The 14,724-nt window shown below is 41.5% G+C and overlaps 1 protein-coding gene across 1 annotated transcript in view; it reads right to left on the bottom strand.

The window, feature by feature from the left end:
• The window catches only part of SYNPO2 (synaptopodin 2), a 176,446-nt gene that overhangs the window by 82,362 nt on the left and 79,360 nt on the right, over nt 1–14,724 (bottom strand). The window lies entirely within an intron of this gene.

Below are 14,724 nucleotides of genomic sequence, written 5' to 3'. Positions count from 1 at the left end.
AAATGGGCTAAATACATGTGTGTGTGTTAAAAATAATTAGTATGACATATACAGGTAGGTTTGTACCCACAATTAGCCAGAAAATCTTGGCACCTTTTTCCCAAAGTAAAGAGCATTTTTTAAAAATGAAAGCAAAAAAAGTAACAATGATCGGGGAGCGGGGAGATGTGATTGGATACTAATAAGCATTTCTATGCAAATGAGGTTGAGTACTTTTCCATTTTAGCAAATCACAAGAACAAGTGGAAAATCCACTGGAATACAGATCTCCAGTCCATAAACAGAACAAGATACTATAAATCACCCTGGTTTCTGGTGACAAGAATTATGTGTAGCCAAAATTTCCCTGCAAATGGCTTGTCCTGCTTTTCTTACCAAAAAAATTGAGTATTAGACTCACCTCCTTTGTGTTTTAATTCCCTTTCTATTATGTTAGTGAAAATGTTGTATTTTACTTCAGATGTAACTAAGCAATTGAAGAAAATGACCATCTAGAATTCCCCAAACTAAACAAAATGGTAACAAGACATAGTCACTGAATCAATCACCAATTGCAGGTTGATTGCTCACTATGAAGGGAACTTTGGGCTAAATTTGGAGGAAATCATGTGAAAAAAGAGATTCGGCTCAATCACAGAGAGGCTTGAAATTTGGTTAAACAAAACTGGCTAGAGTACAAGAGGCAACTAAAAATCAATAAATTATATTATTGTAGACCATTGACATCACCAAGGATTTCATCCAGAGAACTTAAAAAATTCCCAATCCTCATTCCAAAATAGGATATAATTCTCCCCACAAAATGTTCAGGCATCAACAAATTGGTATCATCAAAATTGTGCTGGACTATGACGGGGGCTAACTTACTGGGTTCACTCACTCAGCTCGTTCCGCAGAACTTCTCCGGAAGTCATATCTTTGCAACATTACAGATGGCCATGCCTTGAACCCTAGGGATTACTTGAAAGAAGCCGAAATTAGGATTGCTAATATTATACATGGTCAAGTAATTAGCAAAATGCCAGTTCAAAAGGGGCCAAAAGAATGGAGGAATCTCAAGAACAGAGTTGATGCTTCCCAGAAGAGGGGCAGTTGTGCTGACAACGAGTCGTGTTCAGGACTGATAGAGGTAAGAGGATGGAGCAATGAGGAGAGAGAAAGAAGAGGAAGGCAGGCAGGCGTCCCCGTGAGGGAGGACTCAGGCCAGGCCTGACCACCTGCCTCTGGACTCTTCTCTGCCTCATTACACAAGTGGAACGGCGGGTTCCCACCCACAGGCTTAGCACCACCTCAGCCGCGAGGGTCAATCCTTTTCTCGGGTAGGAGAGATTTCAGAAGTCTGGCAAAGAGCAGGAAGCCTATTACTAAATGGCATGTGTCATAGCAGGCACTTTATTTAATCATCATACCAAATCTATACAATACGCGTTTTCCTCATTTTTATATATAAAGAAATCAAGGCTCACAAAAATTAAGAACCTTGCGCACGATCATACATTCAGTGGCAGGAAGATTTAATTCAAGACCAAAGGCATTTACGGTGGTAGATTCCCTTCCAGCCTCTAGAATGCAAATTCTTAGCCCTATGGTTTTTGGGGGCATGGGACTGAGTCATTTGATGCCAGTTGGTGCTGAGGTGATCTAGTTTCCACAAGCTTCTGTATTGTTCTAGGGAGCAAATCCTGTAACCATCTTTCTGTTTGTCTTACTCTTTGTGATTTAATCCTGGCTTTGATGATCCCAGCTCTTCTAGGATGGGAGTCTTTTCTTGCCTTGTCATATCTCCTCATCCTCCCAGGGATAAAAGCCCTACTCCTGGGGGGCACCTGGGTGGCTCAGTGGGTTAAGCCTCTGCCTTCGGCTCAGGTCATGATCTCAGGGTTCTGAGATCGAGCCCCACATCAGGCTCTCTGCTCAGCAGGGAGCCTGCTTCCTCCTCTCTCTCTGCCTGCCTGTCTGCCTACTTGTGATCTCCAACTGTCAAATAAATAAATAAAATCTTTAAAAAAAAAAGTCCTATTCCTGGGCTTCACCAAGAATTACTGGACTCTATTACCACCTGTAAAGAGATATTCCAGATGCTGTTGTCTGTATGCCTAGATGTCTCTGAATGGCTGTCCTGGATCCTTCATTTCTGTCTGCCATCCATATACTAGTCCATTCTCACTTGGCTTTTTCTCAGAGAAACCGCTTGCCCGGACTGCCCCAAATTTTCTGCTGTCATACTTGTCCAAAGCCCTATTCTATTTGTTAGACTTGTCTTCTCACTAGTACTGGTACTAGCTAGATTTGGGAACCTGTCTCCCAAATTATTTATCATTCTATGTGCAGGTCCTTGTCCAGCTCCTTTAACCATGAAACCACGCTGTGTGTGACCCATAATGTAAACATGGCAGGACAAGGATGGGGAAAAGCAGAGTGTGTTCTGGAAAGGTGGAGAGCTGACCGAAGAAGGATGGGAGGGTGTGTGTGACAGGTCATTGAAAGTAAAGATGGATTAGTGAGGTGGAAGTACATTAAAAACAGTTTTAGATGCCAGGATGAGACACTTGAAATGACCCAGTAGTGATGAGCAATTATTATTGGCTCTTAAGCCCCCCTAGAGAGATTAGTCAGTGTGCAGGGTAGACTAGAGAGCAGAAGACTGAAGACAGAGAAAGGAGGAAACCATTAAAGTTGTGCAAACAGGAAGTGATGAGAGCCTGGATTGGAGTTTATTCTGTTATAACCCACAGGAAAAAGATAAGAGACAAACTTTGAAGCCAAAACTACAGACTCAGGAAGAGAACAGATTTATAGGGGAGTGGAAATCAAGAATGACTGCAAATTTGTAATTATGGAGGTGTTATTGGTAAAAGCAAGGGAATCTCAGAAGGGGCTCTAATATTGGAAAATAAAAATAAAACCCAAGCTCTCTAAGAGGTTTCATTAATAACACTGATTACACATGAGAGCTTTGCTAGCAAGTATTCAAGCAGAGGGATGTGTTAGAATCAGTTGAACTGCTGAAATGAGACTAGAAGGCAAATGAGAGATCAGGGCTAAACACATCAATTTGGCAGTGGAAGTCATAAATGTGGATGAGGGAACTGTAAGGGAAGGGAATTAAAACCTAATTTGTCAAAAATCCCACAGTTTGACACAATATTCTGGGCCTGGGCCTCTTCTAGGCTGCTGGCCAAGAACAGGCAAAGGAGTTACAGATGGACTGAACATGCATAAATAAGAAAATCTGTTGTATAATGTGGCTCTTAAAAAAAAAAAATCCACCTCTCTACCTACACATGATATTTCTAGAGCATGAGAACTCATGATATCATGACTATGTGAACATTTCTTATCTCATCCCACTGAGAAAAGCTGCACCTGCCACTCAAGCCTTGATTCCCTTCGGGTGCTAAAATGTACTCTACCACCAGAAAGGTCCACATGCCTCTTTTCTTAGCTCAAATGCAATAATTGCCCGAGTTTACCCCTCAGCTGTTTCTTTCTTATTCTTCATTCTCCTTTCCAAATTCCTATCATCTGACCATGATAAGCAAGTCATTGACTGTTAGTGTCCTCATCTGTAAAATGGAAACATTAAGATCTAATTTCCTTTTTGATGAATAAAGGGATCTTAAAATAAGTCAACACAGAATGGACAATTTTAATAAGATGTTCTGAGGGACCCAGATAGCTCATTTTGGCACGGTTCTTTTAGTTTGTATGTTTAAAGACTAGTGGCCTGTGTAGCCCATATAACTTTTATGTAACTTCAGAACCAAACTAGGCTTCTTTTAGTTCTGGTCCTGATTAATACAAAAAATGAAAGGAAGAGAGAGGAAAAAAGTGGAACTTTATGGTGGGTTCTTTTGTGGGGAGGGAACTCTGGATATAAACTGGCATTTGCCCAACAGTATTCTGAGTTCAGTAAATAACTCAACACACATGGACTGAATTTCCAATGAAAAACATGAAGCTTACAAAGTAAATGGAAAATACTTGGCAAGATGCATATTTACATTTGATGAAGGGAAATCTAGGAGGGGGTGGGGGGTTGTTGGCCAAACTGACAGGCACAGAGGGATTAACCCATCCTCACTCATCACTGTAACAGAAATTGCCAGTTATCACTGGCCCTGGGCCATCCATAGACTTTCTCAAAGAAATCGCACTCCCCTCACCACAAAAGGAAGCTAGCTTCCATGGGAGCTGTGTGTGTGTGTGTTTGTGTACAAATATAGTGCACAGGTATACCTTACAAGTGAATCAGCCACTGAAGAAATGAAGACTTCATATACTATATAAACCACTTTCTAAAATGCAGGACAAAATCTGATATTTGCTGTGTGTACTACGAGTCTCCACTTTAAGATAGAAGTCTGAATACGGGTCTCTTTTCTCATTAACATTTTTAGCCCAGTAAGAGAATGAGACCCTTTAGCTGATTTATCCAAAGTCACACAGCTAATAAATGATACAACAGAAATTCAAACCCATGGCTGTTTCATTCCAAGTTCACATTTTCCCACTGCATTTACTGCCTGCAAATAATAAAAATTTTTTAAAAATGGTGTGAGTGGGGAGACAAAGAGGGAGGCTGGTGGGTACACCCAGCTTATAAAATATATACTGCTGATTCTGCATCTAATTCATTTCTAAGATTCAGAGGAAAGGCACGAAAATTAGTAAGCCCTCACCCTGCGATGACAGATTGTAGTGGCTTGCCCAAGGTCACAGAGCTAGTACAGGAGGGAACCAGGATTCCAACCCCGAGACCCATAACTTTAACTGTTAGGTAATGGCAAAACGTTTTCACCTATGACACCACTTTAAAGCCAACAACAATCCCAGGAGAAACGTGTCGGAAATGACACAAAGAAATTGGAGTCAGCATGTAAGAGGCAGATTTGCTAGACTTCCTTGTGGGTTACTTCAGACAAATAAGCCCCTGCATTTTGGAAGGAGGGGGAGGTGGAAAGGAAAATATATATAAAACATTTTATTTTCCCAAATGGGAAACATGAGGGTACAGATTTTGCTTGCAGGCTCAGATTTCTTTTTGTATGTATGGTAAATATTATTCTGTCTTCTTTCTATTATGTTCTGACAAGGGTGTCCATGAGAAGAAGTTAGGTTAACTCCTTGAGTGTCTACAGACATGAAATAGAGTTCTACATGTCAATCTGCAGTGGAGTTCAGGACAGTGAGGGTCACCAGGACTACCCAGGGTGGTCTACCCTGTGGAATAAATCAGTGTTGGGGAGATCATTATTTCCCTCTTCATACTTTCTCCACAAAGGGGAAATTCCATTCTTCCCACAGATGGGACCATATACTTCTAGATGTCTCCTGTCACTTCTCCCGTGGGAGGAGTAGCTAATTTGATGAGTGGAGAGTGTGAACACCATTGAACCAGGATTTTTCCAAATACTATAGTTATTGAATGGAAAAGTTTGTGATGGCCAGTCCTTTCTCTCACTCTCTTATACCGGCTGAGGGAGTGGGCAGTGGACTCACTTGTCCTTCAGAATCCACGTTCCCCAGGAAGGCCCAGCTAGGCTTCTGTTCTCCCTGTCAGCTTTCCCGTCTTGTCTGTGAATGCGTGAGGCAGGCAGGCCCGTCACCAGAGGCCAAATAACCTTAATAAATGTTAATTCCCTGAAAGGAAGTGCTCGTTTAGCCTCAAGTCCAAGTCCCATGGCCCAGTCCACCTTCACTGTGAGTAAAATTGATAATTTGAAGTTAAGACCTGAAAGGAAGGTGGGATATGTGAATGTTACTCTAAGCCTAGAACACTCGGGACCTTTGAGGCAGGCATTCACTCCTCTGCTGTCATAAAAACATTGGCATAGCATAATCATCAGCAGGATCCCTGGCTGTCCTTTTTTTAATTTTTTTTTAAGATTTTATTTATTTATTTGAGGAAGAGGGAGAGAGAGAGAAAGCATGAGCCGGGGGGAAGGGGTAAAGGGAGAAACAGGCTCCCCACTGGGCAGGGAGCCTGATGCCGCGCTCAATCCCAGGACCCTGAGATCATGCCCCGAGTCCAAGGCAGACACTTAACCAACTGAGCCACCCTGGCGCCCCTGGCTTCCCATTCTTAAGAGTTGTTCTGTTCTCTTTGCTTTCTACATAAAAGATCATAATAAATATCTGTTGATTGACTAAAGTTGCTAAACAACAACTGGTGTTTAAATTAATCCCACTTGAGCCAAAACAGCTGGCCTAAAGCACTGAGCAAATCTCTGAAATCAAACACACTCATCTTCACATCAGAGAACATGTTGTATTTTCAGATGAAGGGGAAAGAGAAAGAGGAAAAGGTGCTGATGGGACCTCTCACTGGCACCAGAAAGTGCTCAGTCCGAAAGCCACTCCAGCTTTCTGCCACCTGAGAGCAGCTGGGTAGGTTCAAAGAGGCAACTGGTCATGGAGTCAAAACAAATGAAAAGATTTCCTGTACTCTGGAATTGATATTGACATTCCCCTGAGGAAAAAAAGCAGAAGCAACCTTTGTGATTGATTGGTTCATTCATCCATGCATTGACTAGGAGTTATAAAGCACCTACAATTATAGGTAGAAGTTTTCTCTACACATGCAAATGCTTCCAGGGGGAGAAAAAAGGTGTTTTGTTTTTGTTTTGTGGGAAGACTGATGTGGTCACAGGTCAAACCATACTCTCCAAGTCAAGTTTACCAATAATAAGGCAGATTTTTTTTTTTTTAGCTCCATCTCTCTAACTCTGGTTTATTTCTTAATTGGTTCTAAAATTCTAAAATGTTACAACATGTTTATTGGATAAAAACAATTTATGGAACTTTTTCTTAAAATATTTCTTAATGTGGACAGGTTTCCATCAACCACATTTTTTCGGTAACTACTGATGGGTAGTAGTGCGTTCCTGGGGTGCTAGTCAGCTGAAGAACCACAATGACCACAGGATGGGGGAGACTAAAGCTGTCCAAACAGAAGGCCACTCTGCATTCTCACGGAGGGGACCACTAGAGGCAGGCTGGGCTTGGTTAAGGTGCTCAAGAAGAAGTTCAAGGTTTCCATTCAGGGCTCATATATGTGGAAAGATGGTCAAAGGTCCCAAATGCACACCATACAGTATGATTTTAATGCCTTAACCCTAGAAAACTTCTGAGGCAAGTATAACTGAATGATTTCCTTCACCATAACAAAATGCGAAGCTTTATCAAAGCTTTTAACTTTGAGCAGTCCCTCCCCATGCATTCCTTATATGGTATTTGAGGACTTGAAACAAAGCCCTTTGTGTATTCCTTGTGTTTTCAAAACATACTCTTGGTAACCAAATAAACTTCCTAAAGAGGATTAGTGATTCGAGCCAGTTAAATGTCAGAATCATCCACCAAAAAATACCACTTTGGTTCTGGAGTGTTGGATCAATAGCTTTCTGTTTTGGCAGTAATTGGATATAACAGAACCATTTTCTATTACAGTCCCTTCAGAGTCATAAAAATAAAATAAGGTTATCTGCACTTGAAAGTATATTTATCTTTCTATTGTTTACAATCACATTTGTGATTGGAGAGGAAGTGGGGTGGTTAGGGTAGATACAGCCGTTTTGTCCAAGGAAGGTATCAAGTTATTAAAAGGTATATAGTAAAAAAAAAAGAAAGAGAGATTTGCAAAACCCATTCCTGTTTTTCTTAGTGAGCACTGAAGAGTACTACAAGCAAAATTAGTCACTAGTAACTGTGTCATAGGTCCTGATCAAAACAATCAGACTCCTGGGGCTCTTGACTGGCACAAATGGGAGCATGACCTTTGGAGATCTCTTTTTTTCCTCCCTCCTGCCCCTGGAAATTTCTCTATAACACATGTTTATTTATATTTTGCACCCATTAAATTGTGAGCATCTTAGGTCAGAAAGGCAGTTTATATTCATCTATAAATTTGTGCCTGATACTTAATAGGCATTTGACACATTGTTGTTAAGTGAATAAAATCTGTTGATAATTTATAATTCAGGAGTAAAACAGATTTCAGGTAAAACTTTTGCTAGGTCAATAATGAATATTTATAACAAGCATATCTCCAAGAATTTCATGAGTAAGTTAGTAATTTTCACTATTATTATTAAACAGAAGCCCTAGAGACTAGACTGACATGGCACTTAATGTTGATTAAAAGTAGATGAAGTATAATGAAATTATGAAAATACTCAATCTTTTTCTTATGTTAAGCACCCAATATTTAAATGCAAATAACAGAACAGTCCCACAAAGCAATTCTATTAAGCTTCATTCCACTTTTTAAAGAGCAAAGGTTCTCATCTAATCAGTTTTATTGCCATTTCTATTAATTTTTCATGTTTTAAAAAAATAACAGGTATTGGAAGGTCTGGCTGGCTCAGTCAGTGAAGCACATGATGCTTGTTTTCAGGGTTGTGGGTTCGAGCCCTTTGTTGGGCCTAGAGATTACTCAAAAATTTAAATTTTTAAAAATAATAATAAGGTATTAAAAACCTTTGTAATCAACTTCTAAATAAATAGCTATTTCCATGTATATTAGTGATCTTATAGACAGAACACCTGGAATTTAATAAAACCCCAGAAAATCCTGACTCACAAGAACATAGTGTTTATTTGGTTTTGGGTCATTGGCTGCTTCATTGTTGAGATTTTCCAAGTCAGATAGTGTTACCCTTGGAATATGCCAGCGGGCATCAATAACTGACCATAAATGAAAAGTTGGCTGTCCCCAATCAGATGTAAGACTCAGCTTTCCAAATCCAATGTTCTCGTTAAGGCAGCAGAGGGCAGTGAAAGCACTGTTAATTGATCGTGTAAACCTTTTATTACAATCTGGAGAGAAATATTGTATTTCCTTATAACTGCATTTTCCATTTTAAACATCATATATGTAAGTGGTTTGAAAGACAATACATTTTTAGTCTCAGATGCATTTTTGAAACCAAAAAGAACATTTACAAAATGCAATGAAATACCTATCTAGCATTTCGGGGATTTAGAGTTCACTTGAGTATTAACAGAAGAATGTCTTAGAGGATAATACTACTTTGTGACCTTGGTCTAAACTTTACCTACATGGTGTAAGAGACACTAGAACTGTGGAAACCTATCAGAGTGTTGTGCTTACATTAGCAGAGAATTTAAGAGTTTCCAGGAGCCCTTACAGTCAACTGACAATCATGGAAAGGTTACTAGATTCTCTCCACTGGACGAGGCTGAGTGTATAATCAGAACAGAGGTCTTCTTGCTCCTTTCACTTTAAAGCCTTATTTTGCCACATCATATTTCATAATATTTAACAGTAAGACTTGGGACTTCTGATGTGCTTCTCAGGGTTCAAACATCTTAGGAAACCTCACTTGAAAAATGCAGTTGTAGGGGGCACCTGGGCGGCTCAGTCTGTTAAGAGTCTGCCTTTGGCTCAGGTCATGATCCCAGTGTCCTGGGACCAAGCCCGGCATCGGGCTCCTTGCTCTGTGGGGAGCCTGCTTCTCCCTCTCCCTCTGTCTTCCGCTCTGCCTACTTGACCACGTGTGCGCGCTCTCTCTGTCAAAGAAATAAAATCTTAAAAAAAAAAAAATAAGAGGGGCGCCTGGGTGGCTCAGTGGGTTAAAGCCTCTGTCTTCGGCTCAGGTAATGATCCCAGGGTCCTGGGATCAAGCCCCGCATTGGGCTCTCTGCTCAGAAGGAAGCTTGCTTCCCTTCCTCTCTCTCTGCCTGCCTCTCTGCCTGCTTGTGGTCTCTGTCTGTCAAATAAATAAATAAAATCTTTAAAAAAAAATAAGAAAAGAAAAATGCAGTAGTGTTCACATTCTATTTCTACAAAAGTTCTCAAGAGGTAAGGAGAAAATATACCCAGTAATGTTATACATTTTAATCAATATGTATTTCACAATTTTCAAAAATAAGACCTTGTCACTCCCTGACCCCAACTCCAACCCCAACTAAGAAGAAGACGTTGTTCTTTTCACCTCGGCCAACACATGCACTATCTACTCCCCTTTGCGACGTGCCCCAGCACTGTATCATAATTAGAAATTTTACTAAACGGGACTGGACCTGGCTATGGATACTTTCTTAGCTGTAAACTTCCAAAGCCTGTGCTTCATTCTGGAAGATCTACCACTAGCTTTCCCTACTGAGTTAGGTATGTCAACATCAGGGGAAAGGGTTAAATGACTAAAGGTAAAATAACAGCCTCTTGGAGAGAGGACATCTCAAGGAAGCCAGGACACTGCTGTAACAGTTACAATGAAACATTTTTGCCTCTGGACTTTGTTGATCTGCCTGCAGCACAGGATGTCTGACTGGCATTCACAAGTTCTAGGGCTGCCAGTGACATTCCCCTGACCCTGAAGGAGTTCTTCCTTCCTCAAAGAACACACACTAAGCCTGGAGTCCAGGACCTCTTACTTTCATTTTCGCTCGTTGGATTCTCCGCCTGCTTACTCTCAGTCTGCAGTCTTCCAGCGAGTTGAGGGCCAGGCTGAAATCCCACAGCAAATTCCTCCAAAACCAAACAAGGAAATGTTCAACGAGTCTTTGGAAACCAATACTGAGAGCACCAGGTTATCTTATTTGGAAGTTACTATATTGGCTGCTGTACATTTTTCACCAAAATTAGACATTTTCTGGATTACTATGCAGCTTCACTATACCATGGTCTCTAACCAAGATTAAAGGTGCATGAATAGATCCATGTTTCAAGTAAGACTCTACGTGTTTTTAGAGTATAAAGGTTTTTCAAAGCCAGGTCAAGGGGAGTACTACTATTGTGGCCCCAGATTTTAACTACAAATTTTGATTAAAATGTTGTGTATCTTATGACTTTTTGAGGAGATAGCTAATACTTAAGGGAATTATCCTGAGGTGTGCCAAAAACATAAAGGAAACATGGAGACTCTTGTAGAGAAACTATCAGGTAGTATTCTATATCACTTTTCTCTGCATGGCAAAGAGAAACAACCATGGATGGGGTTTCTCCATTGTGCCTTCGGCTGGTCTGGCCAGAAAAGCCACAGAACCTCCTGCCAAGAGCTAAGTGGACCTGTGTTTCTTGTGTGCTGACAGGTCACCACCCAGCGAGGATTAGGCTCTGGGCATGACTGCTGGTCTGGAAACCTGAAGCCAGGATTTTCAGCATCCCGGGCTCTTCAGCATACCCCAAACAACAAAGGGAAGCTCTTTGTTGGGAAAGCCCAGTCTCAGGGCCAGTTGGAACTCAGAGGTCACCTGAAGAGTTACCAGGGAGCCTAATGCATACCTTTTTTACCTGGGTCCTCTGCAAGGATTTGTTTCCATGGGGCAAGGAGAGAGGGAGGAGAGATAAAGGAGGAACACAGGGGAAAAAAGAAAATTGGCAGTTTAGAGTGGGAGTTAAAACGGGCTCTAAGTTCAAACACACTCACTAGCTGAGCTCAACCCCCTAAGCCTCAGTTTCCTCAAACATTAAATGGAACTGATGATATGTAAGTCATGGGATTATTATAAGAATTCGTGGAGGTAATCTCTGTAAACTACTTAGTGCAGTGCCTGGAGCATGTCAAGTATGCCCAATAAAGGTTAGCCAATTACTTTAAAGTAATTGGGTAAGAAGAAGGGAAAAGATATCCTGATTGTGATGTGGGGTTCCTTAAACGCTGCCATTTTATTAGCTAATCATTCAGAGCCTTGTGAGGAAAGACCTACAGTTTGAGAATACCCATGGATTCGGGTACTATAAGAACTTCATCGATCTCTTCAGACTACATTTTCTAGAATCTGGTCAACCGGGGACAAAGTGGATCCCCATTCTTTCAGGCTGCACGCCGGCAGAGGGTGTACCCTGGCCACGGGTTGCATCATCCCAGAAGAAGTGGCAGAGTTGTTTTGTTTCGTCTTGTTTTATCTTTCAGTTTTGCATAAGTGTTCATATGAATTAACAGCCCTAGGACCCAATTCCAAACTCCACAGCTCTTAGGAGATGACCAAACCTCCAATCATACCCTGACTTCCATTCTCCAAGACAAGATTGCAGAGAAGCTCCTTCCCTAAGATCTACCTGGGTGTGGAGAGAGCTGTGCTCCAGGGCCCAGCCTCTGGGAAAGAGAAACCAATTCCAGTAAGACTCTCAGACCCTTGACGTCACCCTGAAACTGAAAGGGGTGGGAGGTTATGCCCTCCCTTCCTCACTAGAGAGCTCATACCTCAACTCTGCCCAAAAGCTATCGCTTGAGGATTGAGGTTTGGGAGCTAGAGGGAGAAATAATGGAAATAACCCACAATTTGTTTCCCTCTTCATTCCAGCAGCTCCAATGAATGGTGGAGAACTTCAGTGCCAACTTTTGTCATTGAGACTCTGTGTCTAAAATATCCTCTGAGTGACCTACATTAATCCTGCTTGACCTGTCAGACTTAGCTCTCCATGATGTGCAGTCCTATCCCAGAATGAGGTGGGGCCTTTCTACTTCTTCTTAGCATCTTGTACATTCTTCCTGTAATGTAAATCCACAAGGACAGGACCTGTGTCCATCTCATACACAGTTTTAACCTTAGCACATGGAGTGGTACCTGATCCATAATGGACATCCAAAAAATATCGTTGAATGTGTGTATAAGTGAGTTACTACAGATAAAGGAGAGGAGAAAACAGTATGCAGCCGCACTGCCTTCTATGCAAAGAATAGAAAGAGGATTCTAGAACATGAAAGCCCCATTGCCTGAGCACCAGGAAGGATTTGGGTATGAACAAGATGGGCCTGCACTTTAATTTTGGAGTACATGAAAAGGAGAGGCTTACTCTGGACAGTAGAGTGCAAGAATATTCCAGAACTGGAGTGTGGGGGAAGAGGCAGAATACAGTGCAGGAGGGATGGCATGTGGAAGAGAATCAGGAGGCAGAAGAGAAGACAGGAGGACATCTGAGTGCTCTGTGAGGTGAAGCAGACACTGAGAAGGCCCTGGTGACGGGTACCAGACAGACCCCACAACAAGAATGTGCCCTACGTCATTTGAAGTTTACCGCTGTGCTCTCTCATGACCCCCAAACTCTCAGTTCAAGTTCTGAAACATAGAATCAGTATCATAACTTTGTTTTGGTGATTGCTTTGTGTGGGAGGAGAAGAGGCCCACCCGGGTGTGGGAGGGAACAGAAGAGAAGGAGTCGTCCCCACCCTGGGTTTATGTCAGAACAGAAATAAAAGAACGGCTCCAAGATGCAGAGAGCATCAGAAAGCAGGAAATCAGAGCAAAGCTGACTGTGAATTTAACAGGGATATTGGGGACATGGTTTGGCCTTCAAAGAGACACAAAATGGGAGTTTTGTGCTGCTTATCTTTGCCAGGTCCCAGAGGGCCAGGAGGTCCCAGCTAATACCTGGGACACATTACACATCCTGCCAGAAAGGTCATTTTTCTTGTCTGTGATGGCTTTTGGATCACGAGTTCCTTGAAGACAGGAGTTTTCTTATTTGCAAAAGCATCAGTATCTCTAGCACACTGTCTAACACAGAGTAGTTACTATCTGTTGAATGAAGAGATGAATGGCTTTATCACAGAGTTCTTCATCAAGAACCACCTACAATTAATGAAAGAATCCAATGAGAGAGAAAGAGTCAGGAAGAGAGAAATAGAAATAGAGGCAGAGAGAGACAGAGACAGAGGGAGGGAGGGAGAGAATGAGAACACAATCCTAATATAAAAACCCAAATGTTTCCTCAGGCGATGTTTTTTGGCTTTTGTTTTGTTTTTTCCTTTATCTCTGGTTTACCTCTTAGCCTCTAAAACCTCCCTGGGCATCTGCTCCATATTCTAGAATTAGGTTCAATGGTGCCCAAAGCCTGGTGGATGGTCATTATAAGGTGATCTTCCTCTTATGCCAAAACCAAGCACACCCTGCTAGGCTGCACCCTGTCTTGGTGAAAAGCATGCATGGCCTGGCCAGCCCTTGATTAGAAGTAGTCACATTTCAAGGACAGGATGTACCCAGGACAGCTCTGGCCTCTAAGCTTCTAAGATTGCCTAGAGCCAGTACTTAACTGGGGAATAGAGGTTTCCCAGAACTTAATGCAAATAACTTAATGCAAGTTCTTGGGTCAGAAGATAAGGAAGGTTTTACAGAATGAATCCTAACAACATTTCAGAACACGTATTTTAAAAAGCCAATGGATCCTCATTTCCCTGTGTTTCTGATCAATTGACAGAAAGAATAAGTAAAATCTAACGTTTTTTAAAAAGTTAAAGATAACAAACCTTAAAAATAATTGTTGGGACTGGGTCTAAATATATGAAGATTCCAGTGTCTTAAGTTTCTCTTATTGTTGAAGAGATATTAAACATTGAAACAGCAGTTACTGGTAATATGGATCATTAAGGCAGGCAAAATGATTTCTGAGTCTGGGGGCCTGTACACCCTTAACCCGAACTAACTCACCTCTGAGATTGTGGATAGGATTGAAGTTTAGTTTCTCCTGGATGAAAACATGCTGAAACAGGACAGAAGGAACTGTTTGCATCCTCCCTGGGATCATCTAAAGGAATAGATGTCTGGCCAGGACGCCCCCTTCAAAGTATCTGACTTTGTATACATTGAATTCAACAATGTATTCTCTCCCTAAAAGTGTTGCAGAAGTGATTCCTTCTTAGAATAAAATGTAGTAATTGAGTTCGTTACCAGGTAAGTTTAACTCTCCGTATCAACCCACGTTTCAAAAACATCCTCTCCTTCCCTACTCTCTTTCTACGATGGGACAAAATCCACCTC

This window comes from Mustela nigripes, chromosome 1 (assembly GCF_022355385.1).
Source record: "Mustela nigripes isolate SB6536 chromosome 1, MUSNIG.SB6536, whole genome shotgun sequence".
Lineage (NCBI taxonomy): Eukaryota > Metazoa > Chordata > Mammalia > Carnivora > Mustelidae > Mustela > Mustela nigripes.
Note: the sequence above shows the minus strand (reverse complement) of the source record. Positions and strands in the feature narration are given on the sequence as shown.